Source organism: Triturus cristatus, chromosome 8 (assembly GCF_964204655.1).
Source record: "Triturus cristatus chromosome 8, aTriCri1.1, whole genome shotgun sequence".
NCBI classification, from domain to species: domain Eukaryota; kingdom Metazoa; phylum Chordata; class Amphibia; order Caudata; family Salamandridae; genus Triturus; species Triturus cristatus.
In genome coordinates this window covers 1,504,459,565-1,504,480,771 of record NC_140591.1, presented here as the reverse complement: position 1 = coordinate 1,504,480,771, position 21,207 = coordinate 1,504,459,565, and the positions used below count along the sequence as shown (strand labels likewise).

Sequence of the window (21,207 nt, the reverse complement as noted above, 5' to 3'; positions counted from 1 at the left end):
ACATATAGTTCATCCAAAGCACTGGTATTGGAATCCACATGCAAAAAACAAGTCAGAGAACACTTCATAAAGTAACAGCATATATGAGCAGTACATTTGTCACTTCTTTTTACCTGTGGACGGGAGTCAACAAAGTCTACAAAAAAATAAAATAGAAATAGACACAAAGAAGGTAATAAATATTGCAGTTAATATATTTGCTCAATATTGATAAATTGATCAGCAATAGTAATCACATCTCTTGCATATCCTGTCTAACTGATAGCTTCTTTATACAAAACGTCAGAAGTTAATGTAAAACTACCCACTGTTGTACTTTTATTGAAAAACCCATGAATAGAGTTTACAGAAGAGAGTTTGGTAATGATTAGCGAAACAAAGGATTTGTGTATTAAAGGCTCTACAGACTGCCAAATGTCCAAACAACTTACAAAAGGAGCGACAATATTTAAAGGGGGAGTGCAAAGTTCAGCTTTAGTTTTTTTGAATATGCGATGTTACATCGCATGCGCTACAACGCATGTGATTACAACGTGGTCGTTACAATGACCATGTAGTTACAACGCAAACCATTACAACGCAAGTTGTTTCTACAACTTGCTGTAGGGGGTGCGCTGGACTTAGGAACAGTATAATTTACTATTCCAACTCCAGGGTGTGCAACAGTAGGGAAGGTGTTGGAATAGTAAATTATACTATTCCTTAGTTTAGCGTGCCCGCTACAGCAAGTCATAGAAATTACTTGCGCGATGTAATGTCTTGCGTTGTAACAATGCGGTCGTTGTAACGACCTCGTTGTAATCTCATGCATTGTAGCGAATGCCATGTAGACGCTGTTTCCGTAGTTTTTCTTATGCTAGGATTTTAGCAGATAATTGAAAATATTTCATAAAAGACTATCCTGCACTAAAAAACTTACCACTTGCGCCATACTCCATCATTGACCACTGATACAACAAATAATGTGTAGGTCGATAACCAATTTGTCTTCCTGGAAGTGTATTCAGAAAATGAAGGTATGTCTTGAGATGTGACGTCCCACTCATTACTAGTGAAACTCATTGGGAGAATGGTTTGAAAAAGAATTTCGCATTTTAATTTTTAAAGGGCATAAAACCAAAAAGGCATCAAAGCGATATAACCAGCAAGGGCAAACAGGGAAGACCAGCAGCAGCAATTATGGTTGCAAAAAGGGCCAAGTACTTACTTGCCTGTGGATCACGGAATAAGAATTAAGGCTCAAAATATGCAGAGGGAGAGTGTTCCAGAGCCTGGCCTCTGCCACAGATTAGGCACGCTCACCCCATCTTGCCTTCCAGAACCTGGGAACAGTCACTTTCCTCTGAGCAGCTGATCTCAACTGTCTGTTTGAAAGGTATCAGTTGAAAGCAATTCTCGCATAGCAAGAGCCTGCTATTGAGGGCCTTAAAAACCTAACACAGGGCTTAAAAATCAGCCACTTCCTCACTGGGAGCCAGTGTAGTGTCGGCAAACCCTTCCTCACCAAGAGATGTTTAAGAAAACCCAACACCAAGCAAGCAGCCGTTTAAAGTTTTCCTGTTGTTCAGCTTCCGGGAGCTGATGATGTTGCAACTCATTACAAGTGCAGCCCTTTAAAGAGACAAGCTACTTAGAATATATCTCATTGCTTCTCCAGTTCAGTGGGCTAATATAAGTCTAGTGTTTAGTCTAGGCACCTCCATGTAGTATCCATTCGGTGTTGCAAGACAAGAATCTATTTTAGCTTGATTGAAATATTTTATTCATTTAAATTTTTTTGCTCTTATCATTTGACTAATGTCACTTTCTGTCTTGTCAATCACGTAAAACTTTGTGTTACATACCTTTCTGTGTTGTATTGTATTGTATGATACTGACATTTGTATAGTAATTTCCATACCTATAGTAACGTCTAAAGTGCTTTTCTGATTTTTCAGTTTTTTTGTCTTCTTTATATAACGCTTCAGACCCCTCACAAAATTAAAATGTTATCTAATATTTATCAGGGTCATGGGTGCCCTGGTTCTTTGTGGTGTGACTTATGTGAAAAATGTTTTGCTCCCCTTAAGCACAAACAGTGATAATAAATGCAGCCATATATGCAGGTATTTAACTTCTTTTGGGAGAGGTTGGTTACATCGAGGTTTATGGGGTCACCAAGCAGCATAGAAGAGTTAAACCTTTGAAGGCACTTTTAAACCAGCATGGATTATCATTATATAGAGTACTACCCACAGCTACTCAGGAGCTAGAGAAGAGCAACACATTGGAGGTACTGTTAAACATTAGGGAGTTTTATCTGGAGTCTCTCCAGGAGCAACAGAAAAGCAACTAATTAAAGTCACTTTTACACCATCAAGGAATAATATTATATGGAAGTCTGTCTAGGACTGGCGGAAATTAAACAGAAGTGCAACCGAGTGGAAGTATAGTTAATCCTACAAAGAGCATTATATAAAATCGGCCCTGGAGCAATGGAGCAACAACACACAAAAAAACAAGCATTGGCATAGCCAATAGGTCTCGCTTTTGGGACCTTATAAGTATTTAGTTATCCAACTGTTGCATGGCTAAACACTTATAAGGTCCCAAAGGCGAGACCTATTGACTATGCCAATGATTGTTTTCTTTCTAATCGCGGCACTGGTGCTTTACTTTTAACATTAAAAGTAAAGCGCGGGTGCCGCGATTATAGCAAAAGTAAAGAAATAGATGTTTGTTTCTATTTCTTTACTTTTGCTATAATCGCGGCACCGGCGCTTTACTTTTAACATTAAAAGTAAAGTACGGGTGCTGCGATTATAGCAAAAGTAAAGAAATAGATGTTTGTTTCTATTTCCTTACTTTTGCTATAATTGCGGCACCGGCGCTTTACTTTTAATGTTAAAAGTAAAGCACCGGTGCCGCAATTAGCAAGCTAAAATTGCTATCGCTGGCCACAGCTTGCAGTGCATGTGCGCGAGTGGTGCGCGCTCAGCAGTAATTACGCCATATGGCACCTCTGCTGAAGCGTGCGCCCAAGCACATGCACTGCAAGCTGTAGCCGGCGGTAGCATTTTTTAAAGCACTTACTAAAGTCTCTCCGAGCAGCGCATGCGCACTGACTCAGCGAGACCTAATAATTTAAAGCGTTGTTAAACCACCTACTAGTGTTATGTGGATTCTAGCCAGAAGTGACAGAGGAGCAACAGAACAGTAACTATCATATGCACTGGCAAACTACCAAAGTAGTCAATGATGGTGTTTGCCAGGAATCAAATGGGGAGAGATCATGAAGGATTTAATGAGGGTGGAAGACAGAGGGTCTGGTCCAACGCCCCTTTCAGGCCCTAACAGCCCCAAACAGGGACGATGCCATAAGAAGACAACATTAATAATTCAATCTTTACCTTATTGCCCTAGAAGATGGGTTGAAAGGGAAAGGACAGGTGGTGTTGAGACCTCCATCAAAAGGAAGTCCACACATTAGCCCCCTACCTGCACTGATTTGTATGCTCTAGTGGAACAAGGGTAGGGAGGTAGGCTAGAGATGGAGTGAAGAAATGGGAAAATGACACATGCATCAGTAAAGCCAATAGGTCTCCCCGCTGAAACTTATTAGCTTTCTCAAGGCTTGTTCTTTTACCATTATGAGATGGATAGATGCCATCTTGCAATGGTAAATGAAATGAATAAAAGAAAATAATCACAGTTGGCTAACACATATGCATTCTCATTCACAGTGGCCATCATGGAAGTGATTTTCTTTCAGTGGATAATGATGCAGAGAGAGGGGGCATAAAAGTGAGCAGTCCATTAGCAGTGTGCATCTGATGGGTTCTTGCTCAAATAAAAAAATCAGTTAGTAAATGAAGACTGTGGGAGTTTGGAAAAGAGGTAGAAAAGTGATAAACTCATGTGAAGTTCTACAAGCAAAGAAAGAAAGGAATTCCTTGGAGGTCAATAGTGGGGGGATACAAGACATCCAATCACACTGTAAGGAAGAAGTAGCCCAAGAATAGTACAAGTACAAAAATAGGGAGAAAATCCAGCGAATAAGGAGCAAAAAAATCCTTAGAAAAGAAGGCCATCCGCTCGTGAGCAAGGGACTAACTCAAAGCACACTGTGTATATTTTATGGGGGGTCTTTGCAACCAACAGCAACATCTGTGTGTAAAAGCTGCATATAGGTTGAGACCTAATAACCTAGAAAAAATTCATTGTGAAGCAAATTAAATGCACGTAAAATTTTAGCAGTAGCTTGTATTTGGAGATACAGTTCAGAGAATATAAATCTTTGATTAACAGTCAAATAGCAACATTCAAGCATTTACTCATCAAAGTGCATACTGCATTTTAGGTTGAAATGATTTAAATGAAGTGAGAATGATATGAACAATAAACAACAAACACCAGACCTTTCAGAACTGTTAATCAATGTGGAGTCAGGGCATTAGGAATACTGAGGCAGATAGGCCTCCGGTGTTTTTCCTATGAAGGAGTCTCAAAAAATGCATTTAGTTCTGACAAATATGTCACAGTCCACAACAGGATAGTGAACAAATTATTGTTTTCCAAACTAATCAGATACAAAAAGAGGATGGCATCCTCCAATTAGGTTATTCACAGAGGCGTGCAGTTCCTAAGGACGGGGAGGTCTTTTCCAATGGTGCCCTCACACACCACGAAGGATGTCATGAATCATCATCGGGCTAGCTCCTCTTTGGGCTGGCACTGCAATGGCCGACAGGCACCAGCGAAGCGGCTCTTTAGCGGATTCTTTTGGTTGACGAAGCTGGTGGATGAGTGTGGGTGTGTGGCCCGGATAGTGCAGTGGGAGTGAAGGGTAAAATAGGTCTAGTAAACCCTAACTGAGCGTCTCATTACGATGTCCTGACTTTCGCCATCGCCGAGCCAGCGGTGGCAACCATCACAACATCGTAACGAGTGAAACCCCCGCCATATGACAATGGCAGGGGTTTTTTTAGCGGATGCAAAGTGCGTCCGCTGCTTTTCCGCCGGTTGGCGATCGTTACAATTGAAGGCCGGGCAGAATGGGGCACTAATATGGTGGCTGTGCAGCTGGCTGGAATTGCTTTGGGGGCCCATTGTGGGCCCACAGGGAGTGGAGGGTGGGGGGCTGCACTTGGGGGGTACCTATAGTACCCCCTACATTGCCATGCTCAAAGTGGCAGGCACTGCGCAGTACCTGCCACACTGTGTATGGCAATACACAAAGTGCCTCTTTGGCATTGCGGTGGCTGCTGCTTACAGCAGCACCCCCCTCAATGTTAAAGATGTGGATTGCGACCGGAAGGGTGGCATCCTAATTGCTGGTGTGGGGCCGCCGCACCCCTGGCAGCCGGTCCCAACACCACTAGGGTGGCGGGCAGACTGAAGTCCGACCGCCATCCCAATGGGGCCCTTAATGAGTTTATTGTCACAGGGCCCTAGCCTAACTAAAAAATGTCAGCCCTGGCTGGAAAATTATGTTCCTAAAGGGCCAGTATGGTGTCTAAGGTCAACATGTTTTGTGCCTTGCAGCCCCTAACGGGTCAATTGGCACTTCATCAGGACCAAAGTGAATAGAAAAGCGTACTCTTCACACTATAGCATTACTGGTTTGTCATTTGGCCTATTGCTAACCAGATGCGGGTAATGTCAATGGTAACCGAGTCCCGAGGTGGAAGACCTAAAGGAAGGGGGAAACAAGGGGAGGGGATAAAAACAACAAGAAAAGAAACATAGACTAATTAAACAAAGCACTTGCGTACGGCTATAATCAGCAGTAGGTGCAGTATGACCAGTGATACTGACTACAAGTACGGGGGGATTTAACCTGAGTTTGAGTGTACTTGAGCAGTGTCAATTAACATGAAGGCTCTATTGTTAAAAGACATGGTGCCTAGGTACATAAGGCTGGCAGGTTAGTATCATTCATGTGCAAGCATAAAGAAAGGCTTGAGGTAGCAGGTTAATGTGGTTCCTCACAATGCCTACCGGTAGTTAGTAAAGACCAGGTTGCCAGAAGATAAGGTTCTTTATTCGTGCTTAAAGGTGCCTCTGGACAAGGAGTTGAGGCTCGTGTGCATGATCGAGACTCAGGTGCTGCATAAGAGCGATGTTCACGGTTACTTGGTAAGCTAGGTATGCTGCGGCTAATTAGCATGTACATGGACCAACATTCATACGTACTGACATAATGGCAGTGGCAATAACCATCAGGGCTACATGAATGAGTTAAAAAGGTTATGCGCCATCTGGAATCGAGGTAAGTGCTTAAAATGGTGTGAAGATTAGCAGTATCGGGACCAGTGTGGGTGTGCGCCAGTGATGTTGAAACACCGTCATGACTGAGGCAAATTCACCCCAACCGATTGTGGTTGATGGCCGACGGGGGTGGCAGAGCGACGCTCTGATCTGCAATACAGGTTAGCCCATAGTTATTTAAGCTGCATTTATCTTACCGGATTTTTTGAAGGAGGTTTCTCTGGGAAATGCAGCAGTGTGGCATGGATCCAAACTTACGGGAGGACTGCAGATCAAATAGCTTTGATCGTACCCTTACTCCGGGCCCCATACTGAATGCTGGTAGATCCGGAGACTAAGTAACGTCCTCGCGGCACGTTGCAGCATAAACCTCTAGAACACTGACTGCGGCGGCCATCTTGGGGATGATATTTATTGATTAGTTGAGTGACAGTTTTTTGGAATGTGAAGCATTGCGGGAGATATGAGAATATGTTTTGGAGCTGTCACAAATTAAAGGATCATTGGAGGTGACCAAGGTGACTCATAGGTAACACCGCTCAGATTCAGTTGGCAGAAAAAATTACCGGTGTGGTGTGTACTATTGGGTAATGATCAATCTCTGTGCAAATGGGTCTTGAAAAAGGATGTTGTCATGCCCCAGGAGTCTCGCCCCGGACCGAAACCAGGTGGTGAGGGTATGGAGTTACTGTCTGATGTAATGAAGTGACAGTGGAGATGCCCTGGGGCCTCTGTAGCTGACTGAACTAAGGGCTTTCCTGGAGTGGATAAGGTGATTGCCCGAAATCAAAAAGATGTTTTAAGGGTGGTTGAGTTCTGCCCAGGGGATGTTGTCATTTAAGCACCATGGGATGAGAGTCTGAAGACCCAGCTCTGTTCTTTTCTGAAGAGGGCATCTTTAGAGGTTGGTTGGAAAAGCTTCCAGGATAGTCAATTGGAAGTCATTCTGAGTGTGGTTATTTTCCAAGACGTGGGTGCACATTTTGGTATTGTTTTTTTTGCACCTGATGTTACTTCTATGCTCTGTCATTCTGGTTTTCACAGGGCGCGTGGTCATGCCTATGTATTGCAGTTGACAGGGGCAGGGGATGAGGTAGATGCAATTGCGGGTATTGTAGTTTGTGTGTTGGTTTGATGCCATTGCCAGGTGTTGGTGAGTGTAATGGTCTTGTGTGCCTTAGTCAGGTTGCATACTACAAACTGACTGCAAGGGAAATAGCCTTTGACAGGTGGAAGGTTCCACAGGGTATTCTGGGGTGGTGAAGTGCTTTTCTTCTTTGGTCTGGCATTGACCAACAGATCTTTTAAATTAGCAGTACATTTGAAAGCAAATCTTGGTTTGCTGAGAGTGTTACCACCTCCTTGGAAGATATTCCAGTGTTTAATAACTGCTCGTCTAATCCTGTTGAATTCAGGGGTGAAGGTTGTGACGCAAGTTGTCTCTTTGGGTTGTCTCTCCAGTAGTGTATCTCTGTTAGTGTTACAAGCTTGCTTTTGAGCTTGTTTTATCTTGTTCAATAGATATTGGCAGTTGGCCAGATGGGAGGTTAGTTTAGATGACTGCAATTTAAAATCCTCCAAATTGCTGCAGTTACATCGTATGCGCGAGAACTGTCCATATGGCAGGTTCTCCCTTAGAGCTTTCGGGTGAAAGATACTATATAGTAGAGGGCAATGGCTGTCGGTTGGTTTTTTGGAGGTGACAGTATCTAGTTTGCTGTCCCTCTGTATGATCATTAAGTCCTAGAAAGGGATTTCAGTGTCAGATGTATTGGCCATGAACCTGAGGAAGGTATTGAGACTGTTAACCCAAGTAAGGAAATCAGGGATCAGGTTGGACTCACCCATCCAGAATACCAATATGTCGTCGATGTAACTGCACCATTGTGTGATATTGTTGGTAAAGGGATTGGTATTGGTGAGTACATGTTTTTCCTCAAAGTCTGACATGTATAGGCATGCCAGACTAGGGGCAAAGGTACTACCCATTAAGGTCTCCTGTATTTGGTGGTAGATGCAATCCTCATACTGGAAAAATTTCTCAGTCAGGGCAATGTGGGCACATTCCATGATGAAACTGATGGGAGTATTGGAAGTCCAGGTGGAGTTTCTCGGAATTTCCTCCACAGCCTCAAGGGTGGCCACTTTGGGGATAGTGGTATAAAGGGCCTCAACATCGAGGGTGATTAGTACGTCTGGTGGAGGGCCCTCTAAGTTGTTAGTCTCAATCAGTCTCAGGACATCCCTGGTATCCTGTAGAAAGGCAGGTGTGGTTTTTACCAACGGTTGGTGAAATGGTCACAACATTTGGAGAGTGGCTCCAAGACAGGCCCTATCCCTGACACAATAGGTCTTCCAGGTCGAGGAATAATCCACTTGTGAAATGTAGGCAGTGTGTAAAAGTAGGGTAGTCGTGGGTTATCGTTGATAAGAAATTCAGACTCATTTTTGGAGATCCATCATTGGTTAAGGGCAGATAACATCAAGAATTTGATTCATAACAGGTAGAGTGCAGTGGGATCCTCCAAAAGAGGCGTGTAATGTCTGTTGTCATGTAGTTGGAGTAGGTATTCTGTCCTGTAGTCGTCGGTTGACATTATGACAATGGCCCTACCTTTATAGGCCTCCTTAATGGTTAAGGTGGTGTTGTCAGCCAGGTTTTTATGGCCTCAGTTTTCTAAACTGGAAATGCTGTGAAATCCTCTTACGGTGCATGTTCCTGCAACCTCTTTTAAGACTGCCTTTTCAAATGTAAGCACTTCAGGGGGTACCATGCTTGAGTTTGGGGTGAACGTAGAGGGTTTTTGCAAACCTGAGTCAGTAGGCTGTGACTCAGTTTTATTGGCGATATAGGCTTTGAGACGGACCTTCCTGAAGAAGTTCTGGAGTTCACAGTTAGTGCGAAAATTGTCAATGGAAAGGGTGGGCACAAAGCCAAGTCCATGTTTCAGGACTGATTTTTCTAAATCAGTGAGCTGTCTTTTTGATAAATTAACTATCAGTTTTTCTTCTGTTGGTGGCTCCTCAATTCCATGCGTGGGTGGTGTGCATGGTCCTGCCAATGTACCTGTTTCTGCTGGTTGTTGGCGCCTCTTCTTTTTCTGCTTCTCCCTCTGCCCTAGCCTGTGAATAAAAAAGGTGGATGAAAGGGGGCAAATGGAAATTGTTGGCCTGGTTTGAAGTTGGCATATTGCCACATTGGGGGCCTTGGTAGGGTGGAGGGCCGTATCAATATGCCATATTAGTTTGGGTATGCGGATGGGATCATTGGCTACCTCGGCTGTCAGTACTGGAGTTACTGCTAGAGGAGAAGTTCCTTCTACGTTGGGCATCATCGTCATCTGAGGAGTTGTCTTCCGTTCCTGGAGTGTAGTCATCCTTCAGGTAGGGGTAGATCTTCTTCTTGCTGAATCATGAAATATCCTTTTGTAGTTTTGCGAACTTTCGTCTCATCGGGAAATCTTTGTTGTCTGCAATTTCGATGTTGATTTTGGCCAGTTTGGATTTGACGGCTGCGATGGTGGTACTATCTTTTAATGCTCCTTCTGCTATTTTGATTTTCATTATGAGGTTGTCTGCTAAGCGTTTCGCTGTTTTTATGATTAGCACCCAGAGGTCCCTGGTGCACTTTCAAGCAACCTGGGACCATTCCTCTTTACATTGTTTATCCTCCAGAAATATTCTCGGTGTATTGGAGACAATGAGGCCGTTGGGAGGTATAGTAGCCCGAAGGTACTAATAGCTCCATGCATTATAATTTTCATAAGTTGTCTCTTCATTGTTGTTATGGTATTCCAGTCGCCACCTTAGTTGCTGGAAGAGGCTCCCCCATCTGTGTTTAGCAGAGAGGGCATTCTCAGTATTTCTGAGACAAGGTCGTCGCTGAACGATAATCCTTGGTTAATCTCCATTGTTCATAGAGTGTTGTAAAGCGTGCAAACCACTGAAATATGGATCTGCTCAAAGCGTGCAAATCGCTGATAACTTGCACAAAGTATCTAGAATAGCAAGATATATATGGATTTGTTCAAAGTGAGCAAATTGCTGATAAACCTGCACAATGTATTCAGGTAACCAGGATGTATCTTGAAAGCAAGCGTGCAAATCGCTGACGTATAGATTTGCACAGGTATAATTCAACAATAAAGCAGTGTAGTGAAATGGTACTCTATCATGAAATAAAGAAAGAGTGGAAGCGGATGAGGAACAGAAACTCCGGGGTACTCAGCAGGATGCAGATATTGCTCGCAATGTATGGTACGCTTGAACTTAAAGTTTGATGCATCGTGAGTTCACGGAAGATATATCAGCCTTTTTTGAGCCTTAAGCTTCACTGCGCTCAAGCTGGAAGCTGTGTCCTTTGTTGTGGCGAGAGCTTAACTACACTCGAGCTAGGAACCACTGTGCATTGTAGAGCCAAAAACAGCTAGCGAACAGACAGCGCAAAGTAATTCATTTTTCAAAGAAGTGGTAGCCGAGCAACAGTTGCGACGATCAAATCATGTAGTAATTAAAGTTATTGTAAGCTTTTCCATTTTCTTCAAGAAATCCTCGATGGACAATCTGTGTAAAGTTTTGTAATTCAAGAAAAACAGCAGGTTTGAATGGTTTCTAGGCAACCAGTGCGACAAAAGATCGTGCAAAACCGTTTTCAGTTGAATAACTCAGACAGAAAATAGCAAGAAAAGAGACCTCTCCTTGTGTGTTCACTTACAAGTGAAAACGACAGTTGGCACTTCTGAATGTTGTGGACTGCTCTCTGGCCCCTTCAGACCCTTATTCTGATTAATTGTCTGCGTGATGGATAGATGAAAATCCAATGAAGATCTCCCGGACAGTCAAATTCCAAATCGTCGCAAGTTATGTAAATATGACACCATTCAGGTTTAATGGAGTCGGTGGTGGTTTAATAAAGTGAGAGTACATCCATCAATGAAAGGGGTACTGGAGCAACTGACAGATAGAACACGTAGCTCCAGTGACCTCATAACATTCCAAGCCTAAAGCTTGCACAATACCACATGAACTTGTAATTCCGATTTGTGAATAGTTGGCCGATACTGATGAGTTCCTCTCTTATAAACCCTCCCTTTTGTTCTGGGTCTCGGGTGGTCTTTCCCGCTCCAGTCTAGTTTGGAGGAGTTGCTATCGCTTTCTGCTAAAAAACAACCATGTATAGTATACCATATTTCTATATACTCCTCAAAGTACAGAAAGGGACACAAATATTTCAGGCATTGAGTTTGCCTTAGAACCTATTTCAAAATGTTGAGATTGGTTCTGCAGACCATTAGTAAAAAAGTTTTCGTACTTAAAATCTATGAAGGATATGTTCAGTATATTTGAGCGAATATAGATTAATTTGTCTCAGGAACTGCTCATTAGCATGGTCGAGGAAGCATTTTACAGAAATATTTCTCAAGAGGTATTCATGTGAGTAGAAGATTTAATATTGCCCAATGTAATGAGGAAACCCCAAGCTAACACACAAGATCCTAGTAACCTTTTACCTTTCTCGCAGCTCTCTTACCTGGTTAAGATTGTAGAAAGGCACAATAAGAAAATACTGGCAATTGTTTTAGAATCAAATCACCTACTTGAACCACAACAGAAGGTTTTCGACCATCCCATGGCATGGAGTCTGCGCTAAATATAGCAACAGAAGAGTTAAGGCAGTGAACTGACGAGGTAAAGTCAGCAGTCTTGATACTGTTAGACTTGTCAGCGGCGTTTGACACAGTCAACCACAGAATCCTCGCAGTATACAAGCCACTACCAGCAGCAGAACGCATAAACCAAAAACAGTTAGCATTGTTGCAATATAAAGGGAGATGTCATCTTATAAAGACAGTGGATAAGGGACTATAAGACCTAACCACCCCCACCGTGGAAAGAAGCAGTATTGTTATATAATAGAAGATCTCTGAAGCTTTGTCAGCAGACCCCACACCTTAGTGCCTAGATGGTATATCTATATCATGGGAAATGCATGGCTCTTCTCCCTGGAAAGGTCCATCTCCAAGTGTGTGTTAACCAAACATGCATGCCCATAATATCAAAGCACAAGTTCCCAGCAGCCACAGCTGTGTTAGCATGTTTTGTCTAGGTGCTAGGGACTAACCAGAACAGAATATTAAGGGGCAGTGTTTATCGACCTTGCTCACAGTGTTCGGACTAAACTCCAGGAAAAGGCAGTGAATGCATAAAGCAGTTGGTTCTTATGTGAAAGGCATAAACAGAGTCTTGCAAAATAATGTCATGTAGTAACATGCGCAAAAACAGCTTCATGGCAGCAGAGCTCATGCTAACTTAGCGATGTCGATAAAGTCCCTGGTCATGGGCCAATAATGGACCCACCAATAGATCAAAATCCAGGTCAGCGTATAATGTATTGGAGAGGCATAAATCCAAGGCACAATAGAAAGGGCACTGCTGGCAGTAGAACACAGGTTGCACGCAAGTGAAGTAGGCAAAGCAAAAAGTTAGTCCACAACTTATGCCAAGCGTCGCTAATGGCAATCATCCAAAACGTTGTTGCACCTGGTCACGGTACAGTTGCAATTGGCTGGGTATGTGCAGTACCACAAGATGGGCAGCCATTGCGTCATAGGAGCAGAAGTATCAGCACATCAGCTGCCAGCGCTAGTATTAGGGGTAACCCTCCGAATGCGCTGGAAAAAATAGAATGGATAAAGGCTAGTATTACTCCAAAAACTGTCTGAAAAGGGGTTACACAGCCGGATCCCACAAGTTAAAAAAAATTAGCAAGGCCTTCTGTGTCAGACGCATTAAATATTTGATGTATCAGTTTGCCAAAATGGAGTGGGAGATTCGTATTCTGGAGTGACTGAATCTCACTAGACATTCTCGCCACCTGCATTTCGAAGGTCTCTCGAGCTGAAGTGAGAGCCACTTCCTGTTGAAACAATAGTGCTTTGAGTATTCTAAGTTTATTGAAATCTGTTTTCAAAGTCGGAATGGAAGGCCAAAGAGACCTATCTACAATTCCATGCTGGGGTGGAAAAAGCACATTGCTACAGAAAGAAACACACTGTGAAACTGTTACTACATACGGGATGCCTGCCCGTAAGCCACAGCAGTCGAGGTTATTTAAAATAAGGTAAATGCCATTCGAAAGCAATGTGAGTGAGGGAATTATTGCTGGGACAGGTATACCTTTAAAAAAACAAGCCAGATTAGAAGCGGACTTCCTTTGAGGAATACGTCCTTATCCTTCCGTTGACATCTGTAGGCAAAAGGCAAGGACCACAATTCATGAACAATTGGACTCCCTAGGCGTTCAAAGTGGCCTATAGGGAAATGTTTCATGCAAGATTTAAACTGAAATAGCAAGAATGGCAGACAAATAACGCCTTGAATTAACCATACAGCAGAATCAGTCTCTACCGCAGAAAATGGTAAATGTTCTACTTGTTCAATGTGTAATAGCGTGTACGTAGCGTCTTTCATTGACATGAACCTTTGCTTATCAGTTAACCTCTTCAGCGCGGCGCGGATTTCCGCGCCACGCTGAAGATTCCGTGCGCGGGCGGGGCCATGACGGAACGGTTCCGTCATGCGCACAGCGCAACCGACGTGCATGACGGAATCGTTCCGTCATGCGCGTCGAAGGGGTTAAGTTGAATGGCATAAATAGTGCTGAAGCGTTCAAATAATCCCATGGTACTTTTTCCATTTTGAAAATTTGCAAAGTCCATGCAAATTGCAAAACAGATCACAATTGATTCTGACCATGGTATAGCACACAGATACATCACTTTGAGCAATATCAATAACAGATGAAACAATGTTATCTAATGTGTAAATGCGGGAAGAGAATGTATTTATGCTATTGTCGACAACTGCAAGAAATTTTTCAAAATTTGCTTAGTCAATTTGGCGCAGACGGAACGCTGCCTCTATCTGCGAATGTTTCCATAGTTCATTATAAGCCGCATTGATAAACCCTTTTGATCGTGGGGATTCAGGACCCAAGATAAAACCAGCCAAATTGATATCGCTTGACAAGAGAGACAGGGGTTATTTCACTGACAACAGTGTGGAGTGTTCCTACCATTGCTGACACAATTTCCCCACTGAATATGTGGTGACCAAATGAGAATGTGGGAAACGTGGATCAAGTCTAGTTTGAGTGAAACCTTTTGTTGCATTTTGAAAAAGCAGTTGACAAGCATTAGAGCTGGTTTGCCACAACAACCATCCTGAGGAGTCAACATCAGAGATATTTAATGTGCCATTTCAAAACAGGGCTTGCAGGACATCGATCGTATGATTGGTGTGTTCATGCCAATTATCATACTCAGCCAATGAAGGAATGGATGGAATATTTAAATTTTTGGATGTAGCCAGGCCAAAACGAGTGGTTTGGTGCACCGTGTCATTTAAAAACAATACTTGGGTCTTCAAGGGTTCCTGCCACTATACCAATGTGGGGGGCCTCCTAGAGAGACTCCTGTCACTTTTCACTGGTGAAAGAGGTCTGGGAAAGGGTGGAGAGCTCTGTTCCTCACCTTCTTCTCTATCATCCTTAATATAGTCTAGGGCATCCTTATCATCCTCTTCTGGGTCTGAGGACGGCCCTCCCTCTCTAATCTTTATTGCTGATAGGAGCTTAGGGGGTTTTCAAGTTGCTCATTTTTTGCTGTAACCCTATGGCTAATGCTCCATGTTTTGCACAGAGCCCTCAGATCACTGATCCTCAGGGCTGGGATGACTGAAAAGTCAAGATCCTGACCAGCTCCCTTTGTGACTAACTTTTTACTTGGAAGTTGGGACCTTTAAAACATTTTGAAACACTTTGAAACCTTTGCCTAACACACCTAAGCTTTTTAAATTTACTTATTGGAATTGGGGTCGGCACAGGGCCTTAGAATTCCAATGTTAAAAAATCAGAAAACATTCTGAAAAATGAATTTTAGAGTCTAGAGTCAGTTTTGTGGATTTCTCGTGCAAAACTCACTTATGAACAAGTGGAACTGCAAAATGCAAGTTCAGGATCCCACTGCAGTAACACCAATGTAGGAAGTTGGAATATTATGGGGTGATGCTGGTTAGGTTTCACCCTGCAATACTATCACAAACCCCAAAGATGGTCCCCGTATTCACAGTAATACATCTTTAGCTCAGTCTGTTGGTGTGGTAAAGAGCAGGCAGGCTTTACAAGAGGAGGATGTTTAAGCACTGCAGGATACCAACATAGACGATAAGTAATTGACATGACTAAAAAGAAATATGACACCAATTTAAAAAAATAAAGCATATTTTTTCTTAATTTAGACACAAAAGCAAATTTGATCAGCTATATATAACTGTAGTTAGGACTTTTAGAAGCAGTTTACAATCAGTGCAAAATAATACAGTAAAAATATTCAAATGCCCTCACAGGTAAAAACCACTAGTGACATACGGTCACTTGCAGGTCTGGTTGCGTGGAACCCTTGCAGGGTAAAGGTGATGCAGATCCCAGGACCAGGACACAGTCAGTACACTTTTACCTGGCCAATGGAGCCCGGGTGAAGAGATGTCCTAGCTGTCCCTGGTTATGAATGGGAGCCACGGGGGAGCTCCTTTTACCACTTACACGGTTCTGTGGGAGAACTGGGTGAAAAATGTCAACAAGTACATCGCTGCTGATGTCAGATGAAAGTCTTACAGAGTGTCCTCTAGCTGTAACATCGAGGGAAGGTGTCAGTTGTCAGACTTGCGACCAATAAGCCTTGGGAGTGGTAAGTTCAGCAAGGAGCTTTTTCGATATCCAGAGGTCTGGGGGAACACGATAGAAGCCTGAAATTTTATGGAAGGCAAGACTACAGTTACCAGAATGCATTAGACCATCTGGTTTGGAGTGATCCTTTGGAGGGCCCGATGGCCAACGATCCTTTGGATTCTGAACATTGATTTGCCTGCAGTGTGCAGGGGACTAGTCCCACTAATCCTAGGGAGTCTTTTGTTGCTTCTGGCACTAACAGGGGTCCCTTTATCTTCAGGAGCCAACCTTTAGGCTAGGACGAGCCTCGTTAGAGAAGTTCCAAGAGTGTTGTAATAGGTACAGAGTCTCCCTCTGTTGGTGTGTGCATAATCCTGTTGTGGTCTTCTCAGGTCTCCTCTTTGATTCAAGTTGGATAAGAACTGAGGGTCTGGTCTCAGTTGTGTCCCTTAAATCTTAGATTTAGGAGAGTTATGGGAGTGGGAGCAAGTAACCCATGGGCTGCTAGTCCCTGCAGCTAATATGCCCTTGAGGTGACGCCATCTGGGGTTCTATATCACTTTTTTTACCCACAGGCCACTATTTCTACCACTTTTAAAAATGGCAGTCTTTCTGTGCTCTACAGACTAGGAAACCCACCCTGGAGGTGTAGCTAACCTTCTGGGAGTGTAGACCTCCTGCATAGTTGATGTCCCACATCTCCTGGAGAAGGTATGCCTGAGGCAATGGTGGGCTGTTTACTTCTCTGGGGGACAGCCTAGATGTATATCAGAGGCAGTGCAGCATTTGGAGATCACTGCCTTGATGTGCCACCCACTTCACTAGCCTGACTGGGAGGGGGGAGGTGTGACCTCCTTACTGCCCATGCTTTTCTTCCTGACTCCTGGAGGTGTTCACACTGCTTGGCAGGAGGTCACAATCCTGTCTTGGTGGGAGTAAGCGCGGGCTGCAGCCAGAGTGTTGGAAAGCTGAGGCTAACAGGTGGACCACATCTAAAGTAGCCACCTGCCTACATGCCACATTGCTCCTGGCATGAGATTTGTGTCAGGAGTGAGAAGGCACAGTGTTAGATACCAAACTCAACATATTTAGGTGGTACCATATGGAGCTAATCGCCCCAGGGATGCCGCGTAAGCCCATGTTCACCTATGAACTAAGGGTGGGCGTAGTTCGCGAAGTAGCACTTCGCGAAGCTACGCAAAGTGAAGTTCGCACTACGCGAGCTATGCGTAGCACTTCGCGAACTGCGTAGTAACATGTTCGCACTGTGCAAGATGTTGTTTTCAATGATTGCACAGTGCGGACAAGCAACCGGCACTGTGCAATCATTGAAAATGGCATCTTGCACAGTGCGAGCTGTAGTTTTCTGCTGCTCGAGTAGATTTTTACTCGAGCAGCAGCTTTCTCAACGCGAACTGGTAGTTTCTCATCGCGAGCGGTCGCGAGCATACGCGACCCCTCGCAATGAGAAACCTGACCTCCTCGCGTTGGGAATCTCGCCGGGAGGTTTATTTTCCATGCTCGCGATCGCCAACTTGATGTTGCTGATCGCGAACAAGGAAAAAGTCTCGCCGGGATGTCATTTTGCTTGCTCGCGGTCGCCAACTTGACGTTGAGGACCGCGATCAAGCAAAAAATGACCACAGCACTACGCAACACTACGCTACGTGTGTTCGCACTGTACTACGTGCAGTTTGCGTAGTGCGAAGTAGCGCAAACTTCGCAAACTATGCGAGCGTAGCGTAGTGCTTTGCCCAGGCTTACTATGAACCTCCTTTTACTTATAGTGTACTTAAATGGTAAATTCCATTAGAGAGACATATAAACTTGCACTTACAAGCCAATACCCTTAGTATACTGCCTCCTGGGCTCAGGAGGACTTCTTTAGGGGCTACTGACATTTATTAAAAGCAGTGCATTTACTTTGCAACACATGGTGATCACAAAGTCGAAATGGAGCAGTTTACACTGGTACTGCAGTCAGCAATGGCAGGCCTGCTCTCAGTAGTTTATCTGGGTCGCTTGGGTTGGCTCAAACTGTACTGCAAGCACTGGGGACCCCTTTACTACCCTTGCCCTGGGTATCACTACTATCATAGACTAGGGGCTTATGAGGGGGTTAAAGTCCTTGTCAATTCAGAATGCCAATTCACATATATCAGTTCTGGGAAAAGAACACTGGCACCGGGGCCTGGTTAACAGGCTCTAGTGCAGTGTCAAAGTAAAAAACAAGCATCTAGTAGTCCAACTGGGGGCAAAAAGTGGGGGGACACTGAAAAAAGGCCTGTTTTCTTACACTCAATAATATATGGATCAATTAAAGTAAGAGTTTATTATACAATCAATTAAAATCATTACAATTGCTTAGAAACATTGCAAATGAACACCATAAGATAATAATTGGGAGAAATGATTTTGTTTGTGTGCCTCTTAAAATCAAATCATAGTTTAACCACGCGTGTCCTACTCTTCGTTATTAGAGGGATGCTGATAGAGGCTGTCTGAATTTGGCACAAGCAATTGTTAAGAATATTAGAAATCTGTCAGTAAGTTGGGGGTCGGATCCAGTAACTCATTCACCCCCGTGTCTATGCATCTCAGAGTATTCAGCTGCAGAAGCCTTGCTCTTGACAAGAGTCTTATTTCTGTTCCCAGCAATTCACATAGATAAATTATCGACAATAGAAACTCAGCAGCCTAGAAACATATGGGAAAAGGTGGTCAGAGCCTTCCTTCAAATGTTCAATATAATAAATACGTGAAGGGAATCTAAATTTGTTATTATTCCCTTTTGTGTTAAGGTATAGGGAGGATTGAGAAATGGATGCTTTCTGTCATATTTGTATAAATTTAAAACCATCCATGAATGATTTTTTCTTCGCAATTTACCTGATCTTCATGATGCGATATCAGCTAGTCCTGCTTCATTGCTCAATATTTTATTTGGAGTACAGGCAAAATTTTCCCAGATCTCCTCAAACTGTAATGTTTTTACAACATTATCCAGATATATACTCCATGAGTTCTTTACCTTCACCAACATTTTCCTTAATATTCCCTGCAACATTAATGTTAAGGATGCACAATATGTCACACATGCTGCCTGCAAAATGTAAAGTTGCCTCCACAAAATAAAATCCAGACTCACCTGCGCCTGTGGTGTGCAGTCTAGCAGTAGTAACAACAATCTGTGTCTCCACACTGTGCAAATTCAATCCAACCTCCAAATTTCCCATGAAAATCTGCCACACCATATGTCAAAGTGATAGAACATGTACCTGCCATTATCTATAGCACTAGAGAAAGGGTCAGACCTGACAATTTGTTGGACTAGTAAGCAAAAGTGGAATTCAAAGATTTATATAGATAGATGTCACCCTTCCTACAAGGTAAAACCCTGGATATTAGTAAATATTTACTTGCTCAAAGAATTCATTTTCCAGCTGCTATTTACCTTTTTAAGTAGCTTTCCCCAAAAGATTAAAATATGATTTTTTATTGATTGTTTTTTTTTTTAACTTAAGATATAGCTTAGTGGATTGGCACAATTCAGAAGAATGTGCTTTAATGTGGAGGTAAAGGGCTGTCATTGTTCAGCTTAATTTTATAGCTTACTATACCAAGGATGTTTGCTGTAGATGCATTTTTAGGTAAAGGTACACAGTCAGAACCCAGAACAAATTTGATATTGCTTTTGTATATTTATGTACACTGAGCCTGCAGATCTCCATTTTCCAGACCTAAAAATGAATATAAACTTGCTTTCAAAGTCTATGAAAAGGTCTCTCATGATCAACCCCATGTATAGAAGGTAACACAACTCACCAAGGCTGCAGGTAAGCGCCATAAAAACAAGGACAACAAATAGTTTCATGATGAGAGAGATGGTTGATCTTGTTGCTGCAATACTCAGCTCAATCTCAAAGTGATTGTTTACTAGCAGAGCTTATATAATTATACAGAAATTGGCTTCTCACACTCCTAGCAGTCACATGACAGATCAGTGTGCTCCATCAACAGTGCTTTGTATTGTTTGTTTGGAAGCACACCAGAAATGCTAACAACACCTCCTCCTTCAGACTACTTTTATATGGATAATGGATTACTGTGCCAGACATGCTTCAAAGTCCTGAGTGATGGAAAGTAATATTTTCTCTTCAAATTCTAATAAATGGCCATGCTCCTACACACAAACCCTACTCCCCCATTCATAAATTACAAACATTATCATTCTGATTTAAATCTTCTCTGAGGAATCTGTTGATTATTCACAGTGCAGCATGTCTGTTAGTGTGGATCATGTTTCAATGTGGATGACGTCCTTCCAGTGATATTTTGAGACAATCCTTCATGGTCCACTGACAAAATATCGACTAAAAAAACATTGCCCTACAAAAATATTGACACAAAAATATTGGCTACAAAAATATTGACTACCTACACTTAAAAAAGTAAGTACAAAAATATTGAAAGAAATATTGTTTACAATAATATAGCTATATTAAATATCGATTTTTCAATATATACAAATGAACATATTAAAAATAAAATATATTAAATACCAATATGAATTTAATAAAAATGAAATATATTTGATATTTGCCCTCCTGGGGCGATCCCCAAGCAGATTCTCTCCTTTCCAATGATACCTCTCCCATCTTTCTACGTGCTCAGGGGGCTATCTCAACCCACCCCCAGCAAAAATGACAGCCTTTTTGCCCCCTGGGGGCCAAAAAGCCCAGTAGACTCCGGGGATTTTTTGGGGAAAATTTTAATTGCAATAGGGCATGCCAATGCCCCCATCCCCCACCCGCAAAAATTACAGACTTTCTGCCCCCCTGGGGGGAAGATGGGTGCAGTAGCCCTCAATCTACCCCCCGGGGAGGGAAAAAAGCCCACTAGATGCCAACGATTACGCTGGCTTCTTTTATGCATGGGGTGTGGGCTGCCCAGAATGGGCATACCAATGCCCCCATTCACCAAAACAATAGCCACAGTGTTTATGCCCCCCTTGGAGGCCTATCAGGGCAACCCCACCCCCCGATATTCCCCCCCCAGGGTGGCAGAAAGCCTGCTAGGCATGGATTTGTTTTTAGCAATATGCCTACCTGTGGATTTTGGGCCCTAGAGCAGCCGGCACATAGGGAAACCTAGCAAACCTATACATTTTTGGAAACTAAACACCCAGGGGAATCCAGGATGGGGTGACTTGACTGGCTCTCACCAGGTTC

At 43.0% G+C, this 21,207-nt stretch overlaps 1 long non-coding RNA gene across 5 annotated transcripts in view; it reads right to left on the bottom strand.

Moving 5' to 3' along the window:
• Positions 1–19,898, bottom strand: part of LOC146806014 (uncharacterized) — a 664,408-nt gene extending 644,510 nt beyond the window's left edge. For all 5 annotated transcript variants that reach the window (XR_014967970.1, XR_014967974.1, XR_014967972.1 and 2 more), the window contains exons 1-2: positions 19,802–19,898; positions 114–136 (exon numbers count right to left, since the gene is read on the bottom strand). This is a non-coding gene — a long non-coding RNA (uncharacterized LOC146806014). The remainder of the gene's footprint in view (positions 1–113; positions 137–19,801) is intronic.
• Between the last annotated feature and the right edge of the window lie 1,309 nt (positions 19,899–21,207).